This window comes from Pleuronectes platessa, chromosome 15 (assembly GCF_947347685.1).
Source record: "Pleuronectes platessa chromosome 15, fPlePla1.1, whole genome shotgun sequence".
NCBI lineage: Eukaryota > Metazoa > Chordata > Actinopteri > Pleuronectiformes > Pleuronectidae > Pleuronectes > Pleuronectes platessa.
Genome location: NC_070640.1, coordinates 21318777 through 21342824, shown reverse-complemented (window position 1 = coordinate 21342824; position 24048 = coordinate 21318777). Strand labels below are relative to the sequence as shown.

The 24048-nt window shown below is 40.9% G+C and overlaps 1 long non-coding RNA gene across 1 annotated transcript in view; it reads right to left on the bottom strand.

The window, feature by feature from the left end:
* Positions 1-23469, bottom strand: part of LOC128456917 (uncharacterized) — a 46416-nt gene extending 22947 nt beyond the window's left edge. Inside the window, exon 1 of the long non-coding RNA XR_008341894.1 lies at positions 22879-23469. This is a non-coding gene — a long non-coding RNA (uncharacterized LOC128456917). The remainder of the gene's footprint in view (positions 1-22878) is intronic.
* Between the last annotated feature and the right edge of the window lie 579 nt (positions 23470-24048).

The following is a 24048-nucleotide window of genomic DNA, read 5'->3' as shown; positions in this document are numbered from 1 at the left end:
ACAAACTTCTACAGTCATGCAAGAGGGTATGTTTTTGTTAAAGGGTGAACTGAAGACACACAAGTAGAAGGAATAAAAAGTTTGATAATAATGTGTGTTTGAATGGATTGTTAAGCCACTCGGAAGGGGGTTTTATCGCAGAGAAAGAAAGGAGAACACATTTTAAAACAAAACAAAAAAGCAACAAATTGTATTATTCTTTGTGAAAACATACAATCAATGCTCTGGTGGGGAAAGTGGTGTGTGACCTAATGCTCGTGACACAAATCATTCCCAGAAAGAAAGCAGGCTCGGCTGAGTCTGAAGAGGACAAAACACCTACGACGAAACTTATCCACACAAAACTCCTGAAGGGTCTCTGAAGTACCACGGAGTCAAGTTCACGTTTCTTGTCAAACACTGACTACACTGGTCTGTGCATCACCACATTTGATTAGTTTTCGACAGCCCCCTCCATGCTACTAAACACACACACACACACACACCCTTCTCAGATGGAGAGCACTTGATTCGTACTCAGATTGAACTCTTAAGCACTCTACTTGTATGAAAAATAATGCCTTTTTGTAGTTAAACGGCAATGGAGCTCTCATTGAGAGCAGGGCAATCAACATAGCAGCAATCCGGGGTTCTTGTGGTTATGAATCATTCGGAGACGTCTGAACTGGTATCATAAACGTGACAACCATGTGATAATTTGCCTGTGCATTACGATACTTGCTAAATTTAATGTGCTTAATTTCACAGAGAAAAAAGAAAGAACGAATAATCGAAAATGATGGCAACATTTGTCAAAAAATAAGCAACAGATCAAAAAGTGAGTAAAAATGTACTTGTGAATAATCTCAAACATACACAGGAAAACACACATCTTCAAAATATTAAAAGCAAATACAATGACTTGGCTCAGAAATGTCCAGTCTTCTAAAACAATGCAGAATACTTTCCAGCTGATGATGTTTGAATGTGAGCATCTGTGTTTTTCTTTTTTTTTATTGCTGAAATTTGCACTCATATCACCGAGGGGAATCCTTGAGTGTTGAATAAAGAGCTACTTGTCTGGACATCATGAAACACTGATCATTATCCCAGTTTGGACATGTTTCAGTTTTTTTGCTTTTCCTTTCTGATAATTCGTTTGTATGGTTTACAATGGAGCTTCACACTTGTCAGCACCCCTCTAAGTGGTATCTTCATAAATTCCAATGTCGAGATGAAATGAGCAAAACACAATGTTTCAGTACAAGTCATCTATCTGAGTTTATTGCACATTCAAACTGTTAATTAATGACCCATTAAATGCATGGCCTGTGGTTTCTTATGAGTATGAATTTGAAGTGTGCATGCAACTTAACATCAATCAGATGAAAGCCTGACAAACGGCCCCATTTTTTTTTAATAACAATAAATCAAAGCGCACACATGGCTGTCTCTCTGAGACACAGATAATCAAAAGCAGAGAGTGAGATGGCCAAACATCATGTCTAATGTCCCAACCAACTGAGGATCAACTGTTTCCAATTAGGATTACAAAGGCACATGCAAAAAATAGAATGAACCCCACAACCCTGTGTCCCTTTGCACACACACACACCCACAAAATAAAAAAATGTTATGTGTGCAATATATTTGGTGAATAGAAAAAAAAATCGGATAGTAAATAATCTTCATGGGACTCTCTTCCTCCAATTTTTCACTCCAAAGCACAATGTAAGAAAACGCCTGCACTTGCACAAAGCCGTGTGCACTATAGTCCATGTTAGTTTTCATTTCTCACTTCTTTCATTGCCATTTAATCCAGTCACATCAGCTCCCTGAGCAGGTGAAGTCAGCCAAAGACTTTCCCACGGTCTGAGAGCAAATCCAATGCCCCGAGCCCTTCCTGAGGGCCGGCCATCTGTCCGCTCTGTTTGGAGTGTGTTAGGGGGTAAAGCGTCAGCTGCATGACCAAATTCAACGTTCCAACACACCCCTCCTTCACGGAGAAAAGCCCAAAGCATCCATTCAGCTCAACACACACACAGCTTGTGCCCAAACACAAACAAATCAACAAACAAACAGACAGATGTGACTCCTCACATTTGAACGATTTTCAGTCCAAAACCCTCACACACATTCTCTGTTATAGTAACAATCATGCACAGTTCGCCACAACAGATTTTTTACCACCTGCCAATAAATACTGACATTTTTATCAGCCGACAATTACAACTAAAAAAGTTAAAGATTACATTCCTACGGAAAAGTAAAAATGTGAAAACCCCTCAATGAATAGTTTCCTTTCTTTCCTCCTCTCATGCTTAAAACAGTAGCTGGTAGGGGAGAACCCTCATTAACATGATATCTCTGCCTCTCAACAAAGGAGTTCACCACATAAACCTTGACCTTTGCTCCCTCCGAGAATAAATCAGCTGAGCCGCTGACTTCCACAGAACAATACAATTTCACACAAACAACTCAAAATGAAGAGCCAGCTAATTTGAGAACATCGTTGCAGCTCATCGAAAAAATCTTCTTACTTTGAATTAGGATTTGCCAAGATCATGTGACGCATTTCTTTCTTTCTCAAGCACATGCTGCCGCCCCCATCCCAAAGCGGTCCCCCCTACTCTTTTTTTTCTCCCCTCCTCAAACTGACGTGCTATCATTTTATTTCCCCTCTCAAAGAGCGACTCTGCCGCTGGTGGATATGGTCCTCGCCCCGACCTGACGCATTTTTAAAATGCGTGACATTGCCTCTGTGGGAGCATGAGAACGGAGCTTCCTCAATAGTAGGGTCCCCATACCCGGCCCGTAACCATGGAAGCAGATGCCTGCCCTCCCGGCCCTCCTTACCTCCTGTCGATCGCGGGCTGTGAGCTGCTTCGGCAGTGAAAAGAGGCTCTGCCTGCCTTTCTCCTCGCTCTGACCGAACTTGCCCCACTCCTCAAAAGGAGCCATTGAACAGGTCACTGGTCTAGACTTGTTTGCACGGTCCAGGGAGCAGCCTTGATGTAACCCTTGCTCTCCTCTCTCTCTCTTTCTCTCTCTGCCTGCATCGCCAGCCGCCCAGCGACTGCAGACTGTGGAGGGGTGGCGGGGGGGACATTGGAGACGTGGATTTGAAAAGGAGCCCGTCCGATTTTGCCATTGTGCCTTTTCATTCATCGATCGAATGAATATCGAACCTTCTGTCCCTGTGTGTGTGAAACGGATAGCTTAGCAAGCATTTTTCCCCCTCTCTCTTCAGGTCTGCGTTGTGGGCCCAGAGCTGTGATTTATTTTCTCACTATTTGCACGAAATTAGCTTTTGTTTCTAGTAGGTTTCCTTTTTTATTTCCTGCAAAATTTCCCTTTTGACACGGTTGATTCTGATATCTTGATAAGTGATTAATGCACAAGTTAGGATTAACAGATTTTATCAAGCTACACTGATCTGTTGAATTTTACTTTTATGTTTATTTTTGCTGTTTGATTTATTGACAAAAGGATTCTGCAAAATAATAAAATAAATAGGAGTTTTGAGAATTGTAATGAATCAATAAATGAGAAAATTACGTTGAGTTCTAAATTAGATGTGAAAAAGCTATTTAGATTTCATTTTGAATGCATTAACAACACTTTTATAATAAATTTGAAACCTTTGTGTTAAATCCTGAAATCATATATTCAGGAGGGAAAAAAAGGCAAAATAGACGTTCTGTTAGAAAGTCAAAATAGACTTTCTGTTAGAAAGTCTATTTTGTTTTTGTTTTATTTGTCCTTATTTTCACAAGTAACATTTCTTCATTTTGTAAATAGAAAATTAGGATTAATGCATACATCATTACATTATGTGACCAAAACTTATATATAATAATTAGTCCAGGTAAAAATACACTTAATTGTTAAGTCATCATAATTTAAAACAATTTCTAAGATATGATCATTCCTTCAGACCAGATCAAATTATATTTTATATTAATTTAATGTGTGTGTGTTTACATATTGACCTCTTGCAGTAAATGGTTATGGGAGAGTATAGGTGCATGGGCGAGAGAGAGAGGGGTGTGGGGCAGAAAAGGAGAGAGGTAGAGAGAGAGAGCGAGAGAGAGAGAGAGAGAGAGAGAGAGAGAGAGAGAGAGAGAGGGCGAGAGCTTCGATGACAGTTTTAATAAAAGGTGAAACAATCAATGCCAACATATCAATATTGTTCAATCAGGGATGAGGCCACAGATAAGGTGACTGTTTGTGTTTAATCTGATTCATAAAGTAAAACTCTGCTCTTGGACTGACATATGATATTATGACGTTCTCTGAAACATCGTTTTAAAATTGGGTTTCAAAGAAAATAACATTTTGAATCCCTGCTTTGTTTCTTATAATTTATCTAATACACTTCATTTTATAAATGACAAAAACTTATTAATAAATACAAACAAATCAATGTTTGACTTCTGTGTTATTTTGATAATATCTCTTATGTATTTATGTATTATGCATTCTAATATATATTTCAAATGTCTTGCATAAGGAGAGTTAAAAATATTTTGAATCCAGATGAGGTGAAACACGCACACAGTTACGACTGCAAATGTACGTCTTGCAAATAAAAAGTCTGCAAAGAAGTGCAGTTGCAGCTCCCATGCTCCATGTGACAAGTTGCTGTGGAGGGGCCAATCAAAGGGGGCAGAGAGGGGAACAAAACAGGGCAGAAAATGAGCAAATTCAAAGGCAGAGGAAGGAAAGCAAAGGAACCAGTGAAGTAAGAAGGCAAAGGCATTGTGTTCGCACAACAATCAAGGCTGCTCCCACACTGACTACCAGGCCTGTCTCCGAACATATTGATGCTACGACAGCACACATCCAAAAAGCACAAAACCAAAGGGCTACTGCAGGAGGTCTGTGAATTGTTTAGGAAATATGGCTTCATGTGAAAATAAATGATCGAACTAAAATGAGGGAAAAAGCTGAATCGCAGACAATGAAAACCTCCGCAACAATTCAGCGTTACAATTTAATTACCTTGGGTTTTATGACAATAACTTCAGAAAGATTTTTAACACAGCAAATGTTGATCTCAATAAAACAAGAGGTTTGTTAAATAATTCGGGTTCTGCGCCATTATGTTATGAAATGCAGTGTCATAAAAGCAGGGAATTCATGAAACTAATTTAAATTTAGCATTTTAAAAGCCAAATTGGAACAAGAAAGATTTATAAAAATTTTAAAAACAGGTGCATGTTTTAAGTTAAATAATAATGTAAATGTTGAGTAAGGAGTATTTTTGTAATGCATTCCCCAGTAGTTAAAAAATAAATATAGTTACAAAAGCAATATATTGATGATAAATATAATTAAGTGTAGCAAAAACAACAATTCCCCTAATTGTCCCTTTAGGTTACAAAAATAAAATGAAAAATCTGTTAGGGTTAGGGTAACAACAACAGAAGTAGCATTTTGAAAATAGACATGGCTGATTTCAACAGGAACAATGGTGGGGGTGGGTGTGTGTGTGTGTGGGGGGGGGGGATCTCAGCTGAAGCCACATACAACACACTGACAGCGACAGGCTGGACAAATCTGCCACAAAGACACGCTCACCCTCCTCGTCTCACATTACACACAAACCCCAGCCAATATTTCACTGAGCAGGATATACAAAATAAAATTATAAAATGACGTGCTTTCTAAAACACAGCACGGAGCCATTTTTATTTCTCTAGTTCCAGCTCAAACCATTTTAAAACTCTTTAAACCAATTCCAAATTGTGCCTATTTCCTAAATTTGTTCTAAAATGGCACATGGTAATATACAAATGGAAATAAAATTTGAATTGCTTTTTATAATGGCTCTTTTCATCATCACAAATGATGCATACTGCAGAAGAACAGAAATACACATCTGGTATTGTTCATATTAGCTCACTACATTTTGGTTGTAACTAAATGACAAGCAGAGTGAAAATCGAATGAAAGATAACAAAGAACAGTGTTGGATTTCATTGCACCGCTCACTGTCTCTCTCGAACACACGCACCCTCTGAAAACAGCGTTGGCAGATGTTCCCTGGGACATACAACCAAACCAGCGTCCCATCATCACCATCGTCCTGCCTGGAAACGGTGGTAGGCGAATGCCAAGTGCAGCTCCACAGTGTCTGCTCCCCCTGCCGCAAAGACACGACCCAGTGTCAGCAGCACACACTCATCATTACAAGGCAGCGAAGCTAACCAAATACAAGGGAGAGTTTGCAAAGGATGAGAAGTTCAGCATGCTCTGTCTGATTTCTGATTCCCCCCCCCCCATCGTCTCTGAACTGATCCTGTCCCGGGCTCCTGAATGCAGATTGAGCAGCCGGCTAACCGTGTGATTACGGCTTACATGTGACATGTCTGAGCAGCTAGCATTGGTTTAATGTTAGCTGAGCAGAAAAGAGAACCAAGGCACCAGTGATGGTAATCACAGTTTGACTGAGATGAATATAAAATCACACTTAATTCAGCAGTTATATTTCTGGTATTAATCAATAAAAATTATAATTATGAACACTACTTCAAAAATGATTTCTCTAAACTATAACAGAAGCATTTTTCTGTCCTGTATCCCAGTATAATTGAGACAGTAAACAAACAAACCAATTAAGCCAGTTTAATTCCTGTGTTATTGTTTGACCTTAAACACACACACACACACACACACACACACACACACACACACACATATATATATATTTTAAATATTAAAAGCCTTTCAAATCAACATTTAGTGCATCATGAGACACTAATCCCCCCCTAAAATTTAAACTTCAAACTAATGAAATTCTTTTAGGGTTGTTAGGGCGACAGACACTTATTCAAAGCCATGAAAACCCTCGGGGATATTATGACTTAAATTAACTAATTAATTTTCAAAATAAATTACTAAACAAAGTAATGTGAGAAGAAAATAAAATCTAATGTTGGTCAAGTAAAGGAGGATACAATGAGCAGCTAAAATAATTGTTGTATTCAAAGACAGATATCATCCCAGGGTATCACCATGCCAACCCACCCATCTCACACTGCTACTGACCTCACACAAAAAAAACTATGAACAAACTTAGACACCATCATGATTTGTTGTCCCTTCTCAGGGCAACAAAGGCATGTGTGTTCCTCCCTTAGGTCAAGCCCAAAGGCTGGTGCACAAAGCACAGAGGGCATCATAATCTCCTAAACCCCCTGGAGTCGGCCTGGTCGAAATCCACAATGCTAAGCAGATCCCAAACATCTTCACTATATTATCTACCTCGGGCTGTTTCACTGCATTTGATTCCTGAATTTAAAAAAAACTCACATTTTAATAATGACTTCTTATTAAAATATTGCTTTGGATCATGAAAGCATTATTAAAACTGTGAGTTTTATAATGGTGGACTTGATTGATAATTTCAAGAACAATCTCTGATTGAAAACTTTTCCAAAAGGAATTTGAGAGATTAAATATGACATCGACGGCCACTGTGGATCACAAACGATGTGAAGGGCAATGATCATTGTGTATGAAAGGCAGCTCCTGCATTTGTCACAGCAAGGCTGGTTTTCAGGCGTACACCATCACTGTCACGAAAGTCAAACTTTAAGCTTTCGAAGGTGCTTTAGAAGGTGAAGGAACAAAGGGCCCCTCACCATAAAAGCACTGTTTAATTAGGGGTAGAGCAACAAATCCTCCCTATTCAGTGGCTGGACACTTGTGGTGTTAGAGTAGAGTGCATCGCTGGTGAAAGACTCCCATCATAACACTAGAGGAGTGTTCCCTTCCTCACAAAGACACACTGATTCACTAATGCCTGTGTGTTAACAAGCCCATCGTCTGCTTCTCTAACTCATTGTCTCTTGAATGGGTGCTAATGGAGAGACAAAACAGCACTCACACACACTGAGGCCATCCTGCAACACACTGCTCTTTTTATAGACTGATGCAGGACACTTGTGTTTGTAAGTCGAGAGACGACATACCAATGCTTCTGCTTGTGATGTGTTAAACTGCAACTGATTTAACAACGAGGGGTAAAAATGTAACAAAACAGCAGACAGAAAGATTCATATAAAAGTGAAACCAAAAACAATTAGATGTACAATTTGCCAGAAAAAGAGGTTGATTCAGTTTTTAACATTATATAATATATTTAATTGTAAATTAAAAATACTATTAACATGAAATGAAAAAGTGTTAAATTGAGCCTTTGTTTTTTTCTGATTTAAACTGAATTAGAATTTTGTTCTCTCTTTATTTGTATTGTTGACTAATACAGTATTTTCTTTGTTTTTTTAAATCATATTATAATTTTCAAAAAGGTTCGGATAAATGAACAAAGTTACAGAGATAATTTTGAAATGCTTGGGGGGGGAAATAATAGTCAGATTTGTTACAGAATTAATTAAAACTCTCCAGAAACACTTTTGGTATCTGTCTAGATGCATAAAGGACACAGCTACTCAGACCAGGGCTGAATATGGGTGGTGGGCTCTAATCCTGAAGGACAAAACCAGAATATCCACCGAGACAAATCTTGTTTGATGGATCCCTGCTGCTAGATCCAGCCGCAGCAGTCCGGTCTGGGAAGCCCATTGTGTAAGAGGCGATCAGGAAGGAAACACACTAAAAATGTATTAGATTCCTTAGATACAATATTAATTCAGACAGCAAAGCAAAGGCAAATCATCTCGATCAAGCCAGGGCACAAGCATTCGCTCACAGTTTTATTGTTCTTGTTAAATATCCTCACACAAAAAATAGAATCTATTCTTAAAGATTTTTAGTTCTTAAATACTTTTAAAAGCAGAAAAAAACTATTTTTAATATCAATATCTTTTAACACATTATAAAACCTTGGTCTAACACTACAATTCATAAATCTATTTTAACTGCAGCTGTATATTTAAATAATTTATTGACTGTGTATTTTGGCATTCATTCAGTTTTTAATTCAGAATAAGTTAACCACTCATAATCAAATGTAATTGTTGAATTCAAAGTCATAATTTAACAAATTAAATCAATTACATTAGCTGCTTTAAAATTCTAAGAACTTTATTTTTTGTGTATTACAAAATTTCTTGGCCAGTTAATAATTAAAAAAGCATTGAAAAACAAATGAAATTAAGTCTAAAACAGAAAATTCCTCATTACTGCTTAAGGAGCGTCATATCGTTTGATGGTGACTGTTTTGGAGGGGAAATCGAGGAACTAAGGGGTAGCAAAAAATAAAGAAGAGAATAAAGAAGAGAAAAAAAGACAAGCATATTGCGACCCTAGCGTCTCCCTGGCACAGCATAACTGTGTGTGTATATGTACGACAGAGAAAGTGACAGAGAAGGAGACGACGCTTAGTGTTCCCAGGTGCTCAAGTGCATCTTATTGTGTGAGTGCAATTATAAGCCCCTGCTTTTTTCCCGTCTTTAGTGTACTTCAGCGTCTCGATGGGAGGACACCGATGTGCATGTGTTGCAGCTGAAAATGCTCCCCGGTTCTCAGCTCCGTGGTCTGAGGGCAGAGGCTGGCCGGTGCCTTTAAGCCAGTCCAAACACTGGCAGCTATTCATGATCAGATCAAGTTGATGTGAGCCTCTGTCCCTCCTCTGCCCTGCATTTCCATATGAATGTGGAATATGCTAAAGAAAACGACAAGCAAGATCCTTGTCCCAGGGAGCCACTGCAGGGGGAGAAAACACACATTTGCGAGGAAAACTCGACATCCTCCCCCAATGGCAAATAACAGAAATATAGGCATGAGCACATTTAAATAGAAAAATTAAAAACACACACAATTTGTTTTCTCTATCTTCTCTCCACACACATTCAAAACTCAGCCAAGTTCAATGTTGCTATCAACCTAGTAGCTTATGAATCAAAATACAATTGCACACAAGATGCTTTATCATGACTAGACACACGCACACGCACACACACACACACACACACACACACACACACACACACACACACACACACACACACACACACACACAACAACAGTTCCATGCAGGCTACATCCCAGCCACAATGAATAAAGGGTTTAGCCAGACAAAGCAATTGTCCTGAAAGACAAACAGCAGGAAGCACCGAAACGGCAATGACCGTGATGCACAGATATACGCACCGAGCAACCCCAGAAGCATGAAGCCATGTTGGAGAAACAGCAGTGGACTGGCGAGACACCAGTGTAAACATGAACAAATAGCACCGAGCTGCATACCCTGGATGTCCTGTATCCTCTCTCTGCTACCTGGCAGACCCTGGCGGGAGCCGGCCCGATCAGCACCATGTCACCATGCGCTTGTAAAGGTATTACAGACAGACACGGGCCTCCTAATACACACGGACAATGTCACTCGCTCCTATTGTTCCACTCCATCGTTGAGAAACCCCAGGCCAGTCCGACTGTTTTAAGGTGGGCTCAAACCCGGAGCGATGAGGCCATCTAGTACCAGGAGAGATGAGGGGAGGGGAGACGGTGACCCTCTAAATAGAGGGAAAGCTCCGTCACCTTGGCTTGAAACTGCCGGTGAGCACTAGGAGCCAAAAGCCTGCCGCCGCTCTGAGGACCAGTGCGTCCACAGCTACACAGACACAATGAACATCTAAAAACAACTTTTCAGATGCGCTACTTTGTAGGGCTAAAATTATTATTCACTTTCATTTGACAGTAGAGTCAAAGATGTACTATAAGATTGCCTTTTGTGTAAATAGGTTTTACTCAACATTTAGCCTTTTAGAAATATATAAGTATATGTGGGAAAACAGTTGAGAAAATCTAACTGTAACTCATGTTAAAGAGAATAATAGGAAGACTTTAAGTCGTTTAGCAATAAACAATGATTTTGTGTTTCTGTTGTTGATTCTGTCTTCTGTCTTTCGTAGTTATTACTATAGCTATGAATGTTTTTCTTTTTGAAACGTTTCAAAGGATATGAAGATTTTTTTTTTTGTGCCCAAAAAGCAATCATGCACCCGTTAAAGGAGTCACAGTGATGGGAATAAGACTGTTACAGTGAAAAAAAAGAGAAACTGCAGAGGAAGCCATTATCGTGTGAAGAGCAGTTCCCACTGAAGCAAATGTGTTTCAGCTCATATTTATTACCAATAATGTGCCAGTAAAATTTCTATTTGCGTAGGCTTTGTAAAACAAATAGCCCAAATAATGTCTACTAGTATCATTGCTGGCTGCTGTGCAGTTACCATAAACAAAGCACCACAAACAAACTCTAACCCAAACTCTACGACGCAGAGGTCGGCAAACAGCCCGATATTTTGCAACAACATTGCACAGTAATTTAATTATATCCATCCCATGTGCACTTAACTCAATTAATGTAAATTCCGTGGCACAGCAATAATTCCCACTCCAGCTTTCCTGAACACGTCATTTTCTTTTTTGTTTTCTCAGCCTTGTCGTCTTTTGGGGACTAACCCTGGGCACCAGTGCACAACCATCGCAGTCTCCATTATAGTGAATCATGCTTCTCATATATATCTGTCACAGCTAACGACTAGGCTACAGCTGGAAGTGCATGTGTATTTATTTAGTAAGAACCAACCAGACAGCAATCATTTTGATCCTAAAAGACCCAGGTGATATTTGTCAGGACCGGTCAATGGGAGACCTCTTTAACAAAGTTTGGCTGTGTTGCTACTTTACAGTTGGCTCCTTGTTTTGTGCTGTGAAATGTATTGTGAAAAAACTTCTTTAGAGTGTTTCACTGACCCTGACTTTCTGTGATATTACAGCAGAGATTTATTTTCTGTGTGCAGACATCAGTCTGGTCTGGTTACCATCAGCCCAGCGCCAGCCACCTGTGCACAGGCTCTCCTGTATTTACGCTGTGATTATCACAAAGGGGGAACTCGACCAGATTGCATTTCTTATCTACAAAGAGTGCTCACTCCTGTCCAGATCGAAAAGTTACAAGAAACTCAAACAGATTAAAAAGATGAAATGCTGCTTCAAGATTGAAAGTCAAAACTAAATGGAGAAGAAAACCAGAAACTCACAAAAACAAAATGCAATGGAGTTTTGTGCGTTAAAAAAAAAGGAGACATGATTTTATCCTTGTTTTTGGAAATTGTCCCACTGGGCTGTTCTGGTCCTGATTGAGTCATAGTGTGCGACCCTGTCCAGCATGCCGGCCTCTGCCAGCTACACAAACAGTGAGAGAGAACATGACATCACCCCTCTATCATCCACTAGATACACTTGAGGCTCACAGTTCAACAGGTTCAGATGGCTCACGTTAACTCAGTGAAGCAGGAGCTCCTTCGTATTTCAGGCACCTTCTTTTTTGTACACGTTTTTCAGTAATTAAACATACAGACAGAGATATCCCCCCCCCCCCTCCTAGGACAAGAAGGCAAATACAACGCTAAGAAGATAAATATAATAGAAATAATATTAATATTAATAAAACAAATAAAATACAAAAATAAAATTTTAATAAATATTATATTGAGTAATATAGACAAAGACAGAGAAGAGAAACAAATTAATAAAATAAAAACACAGACACCTTTTTTAAAATGTTCCCCAAAGCATTGGCCTGCTTAACAGTCACTGGAAGTCATTACAAGGGGATTGTGTTACGGTTTGGTCTGAGGCAGATTTTTTTTCTCCTTCAAGACACTAAGCTGGTGACAGAGGGAGTGAGATGAGTCAGTCTTGACCGTGCTGGGTGTGAGTATAAAGGGAATACGGTCTCTCTGGGCAATAAGCCTCTGCAGGCATGTGGAGGATGTTCCCTCCTGACTGTGCCCACTGTAATAAGTACGGCCGGCCTCAGCAGGAGTAAACAGAGACACAAATCTCTCTTCCCTCTGGGCGGCCCGGGCAGGAGACATCAATCCCGACTTGCAATCACCACGTCTACATTCAAACAGATTTCATTACACCCTCGCGACATCACACCCTTCAACAGCTAACATGCGGAAATGATTTTGGATTTTGTCTCTGGTCTTCGTCTCTAGATTTGACAGTTGGCAAAGGACAAAAAAGTGTATGGCTTTTTTAATGGGTCAAAATGGGGTATTATTATGACGACATAAAACCTTGTGGTGCATTTTTCAATTTACAGATAACATGAAAAACAACAGTTTCTGGCAAGAAAAATATAACCTTGTCCATCTGAGGACGAGTGAAGGCCAGTGGAAGAAGGAGACGAAGGAAAAAGAGGAAAAAAAACAGTAATCCACCATGTGGCCCACAATCTATTCATTGCTCCCGTTTAATTTCTTTTGGGTGCATAATCCTTTCAGTTTCAATAGCAAATTTAACAGTCCCTAAGGTCTAAGCACCAGACTGGTCAATACAAAACCAGACAACTAATTACTGAGCGCACCACGCTCTCCTCCAACCCCTCCTCCCTTCTTCCTCCCATTTTCTCCCCCTCATTTTTCTCTCTCTCTCTCTCTCTCGCCAGCAGCTGTGGGGTTCATGTACACAAGAGCAGCAGTCAGGCAGTATTAGGTTTCCACTTCCCAGATCTCCCTTAAAAGCCTGTCCCATAATGGCCCTTCAGTCACACAAACACGCATAGGGTTTCATACAAAAAAAGCACACACAGTTGGACAACCACCGGTGAATATATAGACATTCGCTGAAGCCATTTTGAAGATAGGGACCTGTTAGTTTGTCTACCTACATTTATTTTCCAGTTTTTCTTTTTATTGGTTTCTCAAGTGAGATTTCCTTTTTTGATGCTGAGCGGCTAATTGTTGTGATTATACCGTTTCCCAGGAACTAAACAACCTTAAAGTAAATTGCCTGTTTACTAAGAGACAACAACATAAATGTTCATAATGTCTAGCAGTTAGGCAGTAGCTTTAATAGGGCGTAATTACCATGTAATTGGCGCCTTGTTTTCAAGCAATAAATTAGAGCACAACCTGACAAGCAGTTTAGCTAATAAAAATGGCTAAAAGCTAACCTACATCTGAGCCCTGGATTGGTTTATAGTGCTAAAACAAGCAGCCAATGTATAGATGAGTGGATGAAGCAATTTATCAGTTTGATAATTGATTAATTGCTTTAGCCATATTTAAAGGGCAAAAAAGTTTAAATTCTATTTTACCGGCGTCTACAATGCTTGTCTGAATCTCTACAATGCTGGCTTGAACTGCTTGTCTATAAATTATTTCACGGTCAAATTAACATCTTTTGATTTCTGTCTAATGATCAAGCAAAATAAGGAATTTGAAGACATCAGACAGGAACTTGTGCCCGATTTGTTTCACTTGTTTCTGACATTTTATGGTCCAAATGATCCATTACTGAGTCGACAAAATACCTGGCAGATTAATAAATGGTGAAAATAATTGTTAGTTGTAGCTCTGTTGTTGACACAGTTAGGAGGATTTATGTTTTCGAGAGCAAAATCAAAAACAGCCATGCATGATTAAAGAAAACAACACAAAAAAAATATCAATCCTTATTTTCCCAGGGGAACCTAAATGTAAGTTGGATAGATATTTGAATTGATCGGAGAATTTTATTTTGCAGGAGAAAACAGATGATGATTTCCTTCAAAACAAAGAACTGGCTTTAATTCTTGATACAGTGATACCTTGATTGCATTTAGGCTAATTTGAAAACAGAAGTGGATGCATATGGTGCAGGAACCCTGAGCTGACCCTACAACATATGGTGCTTGTGGTGTTTATAATGTAGATGAGAAAGAACGTATCCTTTGCTTCCCATGAGTAAATACCCTGGCTGTGACAATGATAACATGGTCATGATAGCATGTTCAGCGCAAACCCAGCCCCATGTTGTGTCGTGTTGTGACTGCTGTCCTCTGCTTTACAGCCTTCGACTGTAAACAGACGCACTCTTGAGGCTTTGATCATGACCCAGTACACACCAGAAAGTCAGCACAGCCCCTAATTTGCTGATGGCTTTAAAAAGTCCCTCAGTTAAGAACACTTCCCTCAGATAATGGGAAGAGTTGCCCCCACTGTGACCTGAGTAGAGTGTCCTTTGTCTCACTCCTAATGTTTGCCTTAGCCCATTGTGTCTGCATTATCCAGCTCCTCCACCCCTCCTCGCAGAACAGCTTTGATGCGACAACCCTGCTGCAACACACTGGACAGCCCTCAAAGAGGAAATACTAAATGTATGGAAGCCATTTCCCAGTGTGCCGCCGAGCTCTGCAAGGTCTCCCCTCCCCCACGTCCCCCCCCCCCCCCCCCCCCCCCACATCTGTGTGACCACCGAGGGGCTGAGATAGTTAGAGAAGCAGAGCTGTTTATAATGGCGCAGAGCGTCATGTGGCTGCAAACACTGGGTCCGCCACACCCGCACGCATACAGCTGATTCCACAAAGACATCCTGCATGCTCTTTGCTTGCAAACAAGGAGGCTGATCCTGAATCCTGTCAACGCAGAGACAAGCAGACAAATTGCCAATGATCTCTTGACCCGAGAATCTGGCGTCTATCCAAACCAGACTGCCCTTAAAAAGGACGAAAGACATATAAACATATGCTACAAATATAATAGTGGATGAATTAAAGTACAAACAAAGATAAGCACTTTTGAAATAAGGTGTTTAAATTATCCAAAATTCAGGAGCAATGTCGGTCACCTTCAGTTAATGACAGGGACATGTTAATGACAGATATAAAGCTGGCTGGAGGTGGACAAGGAAAAGGATTTAAAAAATGCTCACTGGTGGACTGTATATCTTTCTTTCTGTCTTTTTATTCTTTCGCTCTGCTTTGTGTCACTGAGGACAGCTGGATAAGGAATGGATCATTGGTGAAGGGACACACAGTCGCCATCACAGACATGACATCACCTACTTTATAACCAACCCACTGGGGGCCATTTGTGGTAGAATTCAATATGTGTGAGTGTTGTTGTATAGTGTGCGGGTACATGCGTGCAAGCTGTAAGTACGGTGGCCCTGAAAGCTCAACGAACGGCAACTTAAGAAAACACATGCAAGTTGACAAAACACCTGCAAAAAGAGAAAAGCGCTGCAAATACCGGAACGAGCTGCAAATAGAGAAACGCGCAGCAAATACCGTAAAGCGTTGCAAAAAGCCAAACGCGCAGCAAGAAGCCAAACGCGCAGCAAGAAGCCAAACGTGCAGCAAGAAGCCAAACGTGTAGCAAGAAGCCAAACGCGCAGCAAGAAGCCAAACGCGCAGCAAGAAGAGGCCACAACACAACGGAAGTGTTTCCAGGGGACAGCTAAAAGTGATGGACACTGCTGCCACAAAAACGTCCAATACACCATAGAAATTCGGTTCCACACAGGGTTCGGCCACCCGCGGCTCTTCGGCCCCTCTGCAGTGGCTGTACAGTACAATGTTGTGCATATGTTTAGCGAACGCTGAACTTAACGAATCAGTTTTCATATTATTAACGTGAACGTAACGATGAACGTGAGTGAACGTCACGTACATTTTTTAAATCATCACCGTATCAGGCCATCATGAAATACCAGGAGCGGGCGAGTGTGTTTGTGTGTGTGTGTGTGTGTGTGTACGTGTGTCCCCCGGCGCTCCGACCCCGCCCACTCACTCGGAGAGAGCCACAGTGAGCTCTGATCACGGAAGATGATCCGATCTAGAGACATGTCGTCTTCTCCTGTTAAACTGAATAAACAGCGCTAACAAGCAAGTCCCTGTTTGTGAGGCAATATATTGTCCATAGTGTGCAGGGGTAGGAAACCTTTACTATCAAAAGAGCGAGTGGGCGGGGTCGGAGCCCCGGGACCCGGGACCTATATACAGTCTATGCCCGGGACCGGAGCACTCGCCACACACACACACACACACACACACACACACACACACACACACACACACACACACACACACACACACACACACACACACACACACACACACACACACACACACACACACACACACACACACACACACACACACACACACACACACACACACACACACACACACACACACACACACACACACACACTCGCTCCTGGTATTTCATGGTGGCCTGATACGGTGATGATTTAAAAAATGTACGTGACGTTCACTCACGTTCATCGTTACGTTCACGTTAATAATATGAAAACTGATTCGTTAAGTTCAGCGTTCGCTAAACATATGCACAACATTGTACTGTACAGCCACTGCAGAGGGGCCGAAGAGCCGCGGGTGGCCGAACCCTGTGTGGAACCGAATTTCTATGGTGTATTGGACGTTTTTGTGGCAGCAGTGTCCATCACTTTTAGCTGTCCCCTGGAAACACTTCCGTTGTGTTGTGGCCTCTTCTTGCTGCGCGTTTGGCTTCTTGCTGCGCGTTTGGCTTCTTGCTGCGCGTTTGGCTTCTTGCTGCGCGTTTGGCTTCTTGCTGCGCGTTTGGCTTTTTGCAGCTCGTTCCGGTATTTGCAGCGCTTTTCTCTTTTTGCAGGTGTTTTGTCAACTTGCATGTGTTTTCTTAAGTTGCCGTTCGTTGAGCTTTCAGGGCCACCGTATGTAAGTCATTGCAATAACCTTTTTTGATATTGCTTTAGGTTCAAAGACCCACATATTGCTAAATTTTTCTGATTCATTTTAGAATAATGGGCTTAACTGAAAATTTAGCATCTTGTGTTAATTCGTCACAGCAAACAATGAACAATAAATATCAGTGTTGTTTTTCACTATCAAGGCCAAGACTTGACTCAAGTCATAAATAATTCAAGAATTCAAGAATCTGACACATATCATCTATCTGTCGTCATTATCTCAGTGTTAAATGACAACTTGCATCCATCTGGCCTTAGATACCGTTCATCAAAAGAATTCATGCTAATGGGCCATAAAATCATGATTTTATTTCACCATATGAATAAAGTGGAGGCAGTTTTTATGACTTCCACCAGGCAACCAGGCAACAGAGTTTACCAATAACCACAGAGAAAATAAGTCAGATCTTGTCAGTAGGAAAAGCCTCTCAAGGAATACAAGACAACATCTACGAGTTGGACTTTAATGGTGCTGCTGTCAACGAATAAAACCAGAGATTATACAAATACAAATATAATACCGAACACAACATGGTAGCATTTAAGTTTATGAGCCCCCTCCATGGCCAGTAACCACCACATATGGAAGTTAATTTTGTAGCTGAACCCTCCAAATCTGAGCTGGATCTCCTGCTTATTACCTACACAGTCAGTGTAGTGCAGGATATTGCAACATAATGAAGGAGCCACCATCCAAGCTCCATCAACAAACTGAAGAGGTCCTTCTAAGGAAGTAATGAGGGTGCCACTCATAAGCTGTTTTCAAACATGACCTGCGCATGCCTTTCACCCATGCACAACACAGCAGGAGGTTCTCTGCACAGACACATTCACAACAGCAACAAATCTCCACATTATTCAGGCGAGAGGTGGAGCAGCCAGGTGCAACAGACGGAGGCAGGGAGCGATGTATTAACTCCACTGCAAGGATCACGTGATTTTGTTAAGACACTGGAGTCGGCCGAAACTCTCTAGACATCCTCATCTCTGTCTTCTATGTGTCTCTCACTGCTTTTTTCACCGGGAGATATTTGTTTTCTTTTAGTTTTTTTCATTCATTTCATTCATCATATTTCATGTTAGAAGCGTGAATCCAGCAGGGGTTCCAGCTGTGCTCCTACATCGACTTCTCCTGGCCAGGTGGAGAAAGTCACCTGAGAGTGTCACTCAGACATTTGCATTCACAGATGCACCTCTTCCGGAGAAAATACGGGTGAACTGCAGAGTTCAGTGCATGTCCGAAAGCAGCTATACAGTATTCGTCTAAGCAACAAGACAGGGGTGCTGACACAAAATGCAGTCAATTAGGCTGCTGGTTTCCTGGCCTCTCGGGTTATGCAAGTCTTTGATGGAGCAGTTCTTCTGATAACAAACCACATCATATTTTTTCCTCAAACAGCACAGATTCATAGTCATTCAGCGTGCCCACGTAACTCAGCTCAATATCTCATGATATCATGTGGCAATAGAAAAAAATCCATCATTCTATATTACTGTAGATTTTATTGTTTATTCCATTGTCAAGCAAATGTCTTTTAACAGCAGTATTTTTACACTAAGGCCCAATCCCATTTCACCCCTTGGCCCTACCCCTTGTTCTCGAGGGTTATGCTTTATTATTAGAGGAGCAGTTAAGTTCAGTGACATTGCTGCTATATGCTGGTTAAATCAAGTGCATTGTGTATCTTCAAAGAGGGGGCTGCAATAGGTAATTATGTGAAAATACGGGATTATCATGCATTAAAAAAGATAATTTATTATTTGTTTTTAATGTTGTGAAAAATGATATTAAACTACGATATTAAAGTAATTATCGTAATTTTTAAATCCTTATTAATGTAGAAAATACCACATTTGTTGGTCTCTCTCCCAGCTTGGCAGTGATTCGCAGGGCACTCTGGGTACCCCTAGGTTTAAAGTGAGGGTCGGAAAAATCTCAGTTTCAGTGGCTCTAAAGCGCTACCCCTTAGCCCTACCCCTCTGTCCCAACAGTTATTGGGACTGCGCAGAACAAAGGGAGAGGGCGAAGGGGTGAAATGGGATTGGGCCAAAGACAGCTCTTTGTTCTCTTCCAAACGAAAGCAGTCATGGATGGAACATGACGGCAACACAAGCAAACACGGAGGAGAGTGATCGTCACACACTAAGTGGCAATCCTGAGACAAAACAAGGAGCTCGTACCTAAAAAGCCATCATCCCATTGGTGGATTTGAAGTATGGTATCCTTGCATATTCACTGAGTTTAACACAAGGCAAAAAATCCCAAAGGTGTAGGGGGATAACAGCTTCAGTCGCAACTTCTGCAAAAGCATGGCCCCAAATGAGAAATGACCTGGTTGAGAAAAGGTAAGATTACTGAACAACGATATTGTTAACTGGATATGAAATGACCCCTTTAACAGCAGAAACCGCCTCCTAGATAGACCTGAGGTTTGTTTTCTGTTAAATTCCTTAAAATAATAAAACTAAGTTTTCACGTATGTGTGCTTTATAGAGTGTTGTGAACAGAAGAGAAGGGTCAACAGGGTTGTCGTTTAAAGCGTTTACATGCACTCTGGTAATTCGATCATAACCCGAGTAAGGCAATACTCATATTATGGTGACTGTCATACAAACATCTTAACAAAGTTATCTTACTTGCACTGAGGTCATCATTGAAGTAAGCACAACTCAATTTACAGAGATAGATTACTTTCAAATGACTGAGCCTGTATACATGATATAGCCGGCTACTTTGCTTCATTGATTTTTCATGCTTCACACGTCCACACGAAGTGAGCAGGTGTGGAAAAATGTATCATGTATTTGGGATATGCATTTCTAATTACAAGTACTACTAAATGCAACACATTTGCAATGAGTTAATGTGCAAAATAACACTTAATTGCCACAATTCTTATTCCTATTTTCTTCGTAGATGCTCATGGACTTGATTGCTAACTCCAGAACCACCCCTGGAGTAGATGTACTAATGTATCCCTGTGAAATTCATCGACAAAATATCACATGAATTATGTTGTGGCACTATCACCAAGTAGCTCTCTGAATGATAAAAAAAGATTCCTCAGACGGAATACCCATAAATGTATGTTTTGCTCCTGGTTGAGCGTCAGGAAGGAAAAGTAGCTCCTACTTCCTGCAGCAGTGTGAACCTGTTCTCATCTCAACTGGCACCTGTGTCAGTCACATGGCTACATCAGGCTCACAACTAATAAATCACTGCTACTAAGTGAGCTTTTCCTTTCACTGCTTGGAATCAACAACTAGGCTAATTTATAACCAGAGGAGGCATGAGGGAGAGGCTAAAATTGGCTTTGGAGGTCAGGCAGGTTATCTGACTACATGTCTTCACATGGCATAAATGACAACAAACAACTTCACTCAGCTATAGACGTAAAAAATACTTCAGCACTATTAATAAAAACACAAGATACCTGCCCAAATTCAAGTAATCCAGGGTCTTCGATGAGAGGATGAACTGTACCATACCAGCTGACTTTACAGTGACCCACAAAACACTGCAGCTCTTTGTTTAGGAATTCTGGACTTCTATAATATCAGGATCTGTTTCAATCACTTTAAATATGTTGGGTTTATTTAGGCTCACATATTAATTTATCATTTAAAAATAGCGCTTTATAGTGTGATGTAAGGAAATGTAAGAACATTAGAAACGATGTGGAAAAGAGGTTGATCCCTTGCGCTGAGCATGCAAATGAGATTCTATTTGCAGTCCCTTTACATTGTAGAAGCTGAAACAAATCCCCTTTTACCCAGAATAAAACTTCTTTGACTGTAACTTTCCGAGGCCTCATTAAAGTGTTCAGTTCTGCTGCTTCATAACAGTATGACCCACATTCCCAAAATAGAGGACTAGATTCTGCAGCAGAAACATTTTGTGAACATTGATAAATATGAAGTAGTGGTGACCGAAATTCAGCAACGATTCCACACACTGCACAGAGAGCCCACCGAAAATAAATCCAACCAGGCACCTTTTTCCTTCTCTTTTAAATCTTGGTTGAAAGACGAACTTTCACGGGTAGAAATTAGTCCATTAATGCCAGTCGGGACTCTTCATTTCCAAGTTACCGAGATGTGTAATGAACGGAGGGAGCGAGGGAGGCACAGAATAAGTTAGTCAGATAGACGGCTTCTTATTTCCTCAAAGAGACGATGGAGTGAGGTCAAAAGCCCAAACTGCCAATGAACAATCAAGGTGAGACCCATAAATCACAGCTCTGAAGTTCAACAGCTTCCTAAAAGCTTGACTCACTCACTTAACTCAGCTCATTTCCCAGACGTACACACATAAGTTCGTTTTGGGCACAAGTCACCATCTAGTGAAAAAAAGTAATACATTTCTCAGAGTTAGAATCACCAACTTGAAAATAACTTTTGTCCCTCAGAACACTGTAATTTAGAAAACATATTAGAGTATTTAGATGAAAGAAATTTGTATTTTATTAGAATTTAGTCAAATAAAATATAAAGTGTTCTGCCTCCAAAAACTAGACAAAAATTGATCATAAAGATATTATCGAAAAATTATCTTTCATTAATTATGCAAGGGAATAAACAGTTTCAAACTTATATGAAGATCAGCACAGAAAAGCTTAAAATCTGCAACAAGCATCCATGATCTACAATATATGAATTAATGAAGTTGAGTATCTTAGTCTGGTGAAATCTGGATCCATGCTTAGACGACAAGATGGTCTGTGAACTTGGAGGATAAAAGTTCTGATATTTTTTCATTTGATCAACACAGTTGATGTTTTGATTTGATGTGTCTTTAATGAAGTTTTGTCAGATGGTGAGAGTGGTCAGTTTGCGGATGATGGTAAAACTTTGATGCAATCCCTCCACACTTAAAAAAAATCTGAAAAACTAAAGGAGATCACTATTATAATCCAAATAAATGGCGTCCATAGCAGGAAAGCTGGGAACATGGAGCAGTTTTCAGGATGTGAAACAGGCACAGATTTTGCACTGATCATGTCAAACTAAAAAAGTTTTCGGAGCCTTTGTGCTGCCTCGGCCAAGTGCCATTCTCTTTGACCCCTCCAAATTCCCCTCCCCCAGGCGGCCTCCACTCCACCTCCTGTCTCACTCTACCTTGACCCTCAAAACTTACAAATTCAAAAGCACAAACCCCTTCATATCCCTACAGTTTGCAGATTACAAATGAACAGTGAACTTGAACCCTACTAGTAGAAGTCGAAGAAAACACAGAGCTACAAATCCAGCAGTAAAACTCAAAAAGGGTAACAGTAGGAAACATTTACATCAAATTCAAAGAGGAATCAAACACACTTTTGAAAATAAATGCACGTTGGGGCTTCTTAGGGAGCAGACAACTTCCTAAAAGTGCTAAGGGAGAAAGAGAGACGCACTCACCACATAGATCCCGACATCTGAGCCCAAGAATGGGAGATTCCTCTCTTGTCTTGCTCCGATCAACTTCCATTTTTCTAAGCTCCCATATGGCACCCCCACCCCTTCGATCGGCAGAAGCAGAAAGTGCGACAGAGGGAGAGTCAAACACACAGGGGAGAGAGAAAGAGAGAGAGAGACTGAGCGAGAGGGAGAGAGAGACAGGGAGAGCGAGAGAGAGAGAGAGAGAGAGAGAGAGAGAGAGAGAGAGAGAGAGAGAGAGAAAGGGAGGGAGGGGGGTATTAGTCCTGCTGTGGAGATGGAGGGGACTGTTGCAGCTGTGCAACCCCGTCAGTATCCCCTCAAATCCAATCCTCCCCTCAATGTGTGTCTGCAGCACCGCGGAAAAAGGCAACGGAAACAAAGTGATCCTCTTACAGACAGCCCAGAGAAAGAGAGGGAGACGAAAAGGAGAGGGAGAGAGAGAGAGAGATAGAGAGAGAAGCCTGCACAGGGACCAGCAGAGAAAGAAAACAAGCAGGCTAGTTAGAGGGCCGCGGCAGCTGAAGAAAAGCAGGTTCAAGTTTTCAGCGTTTCCTTTACTTTGTCGTAGAAACTCAGACGGCCTAATGGGAGGTAACAAGTGAGAGCTTCTAGGAAGACAAGGAAATAGTGCATAATACCTTCCAGCTTCTTTCTACCCCCACTTCTCCCTCCCACCCACTCCCTATTTCTTTTCTCTCACTCTTTCTCTATGTCTCTCTCCCTCTATCTCTCTAATAATAAGCCTGGCTGCTACAACCCCCTCCTTCGGGCGCTGGAATGCAAGGCAAGAGTTTCAAGAGGCCCAGTTAGACAACCTTCACAGTCACTGCACCTTGACCCCCCAGGTCAGTGTGTGTGTGTGTGTGTGTGTGTGTGTGTGTAGGAGAAGCAGGGAGCTTTAGTTGTGTCTGTGTATAATAAAATGTGTGGGGCCAGCTTTGCCTCATGAGATCACATAACCGTACCCGGACAGCCACTTGACAGAGTTAATACTGTCGGACATTTACACCACTGTTGTAAGTCACAATCAATCTCACACTGACTGCTGATACATGCACACACTGGCTGCCTTCAAACTGGTCTGGTTGGGGAAAGATATTAAGTTTATGACCTATTTTTCACTTTTAATTTCATGAACTGTTTCTTTTT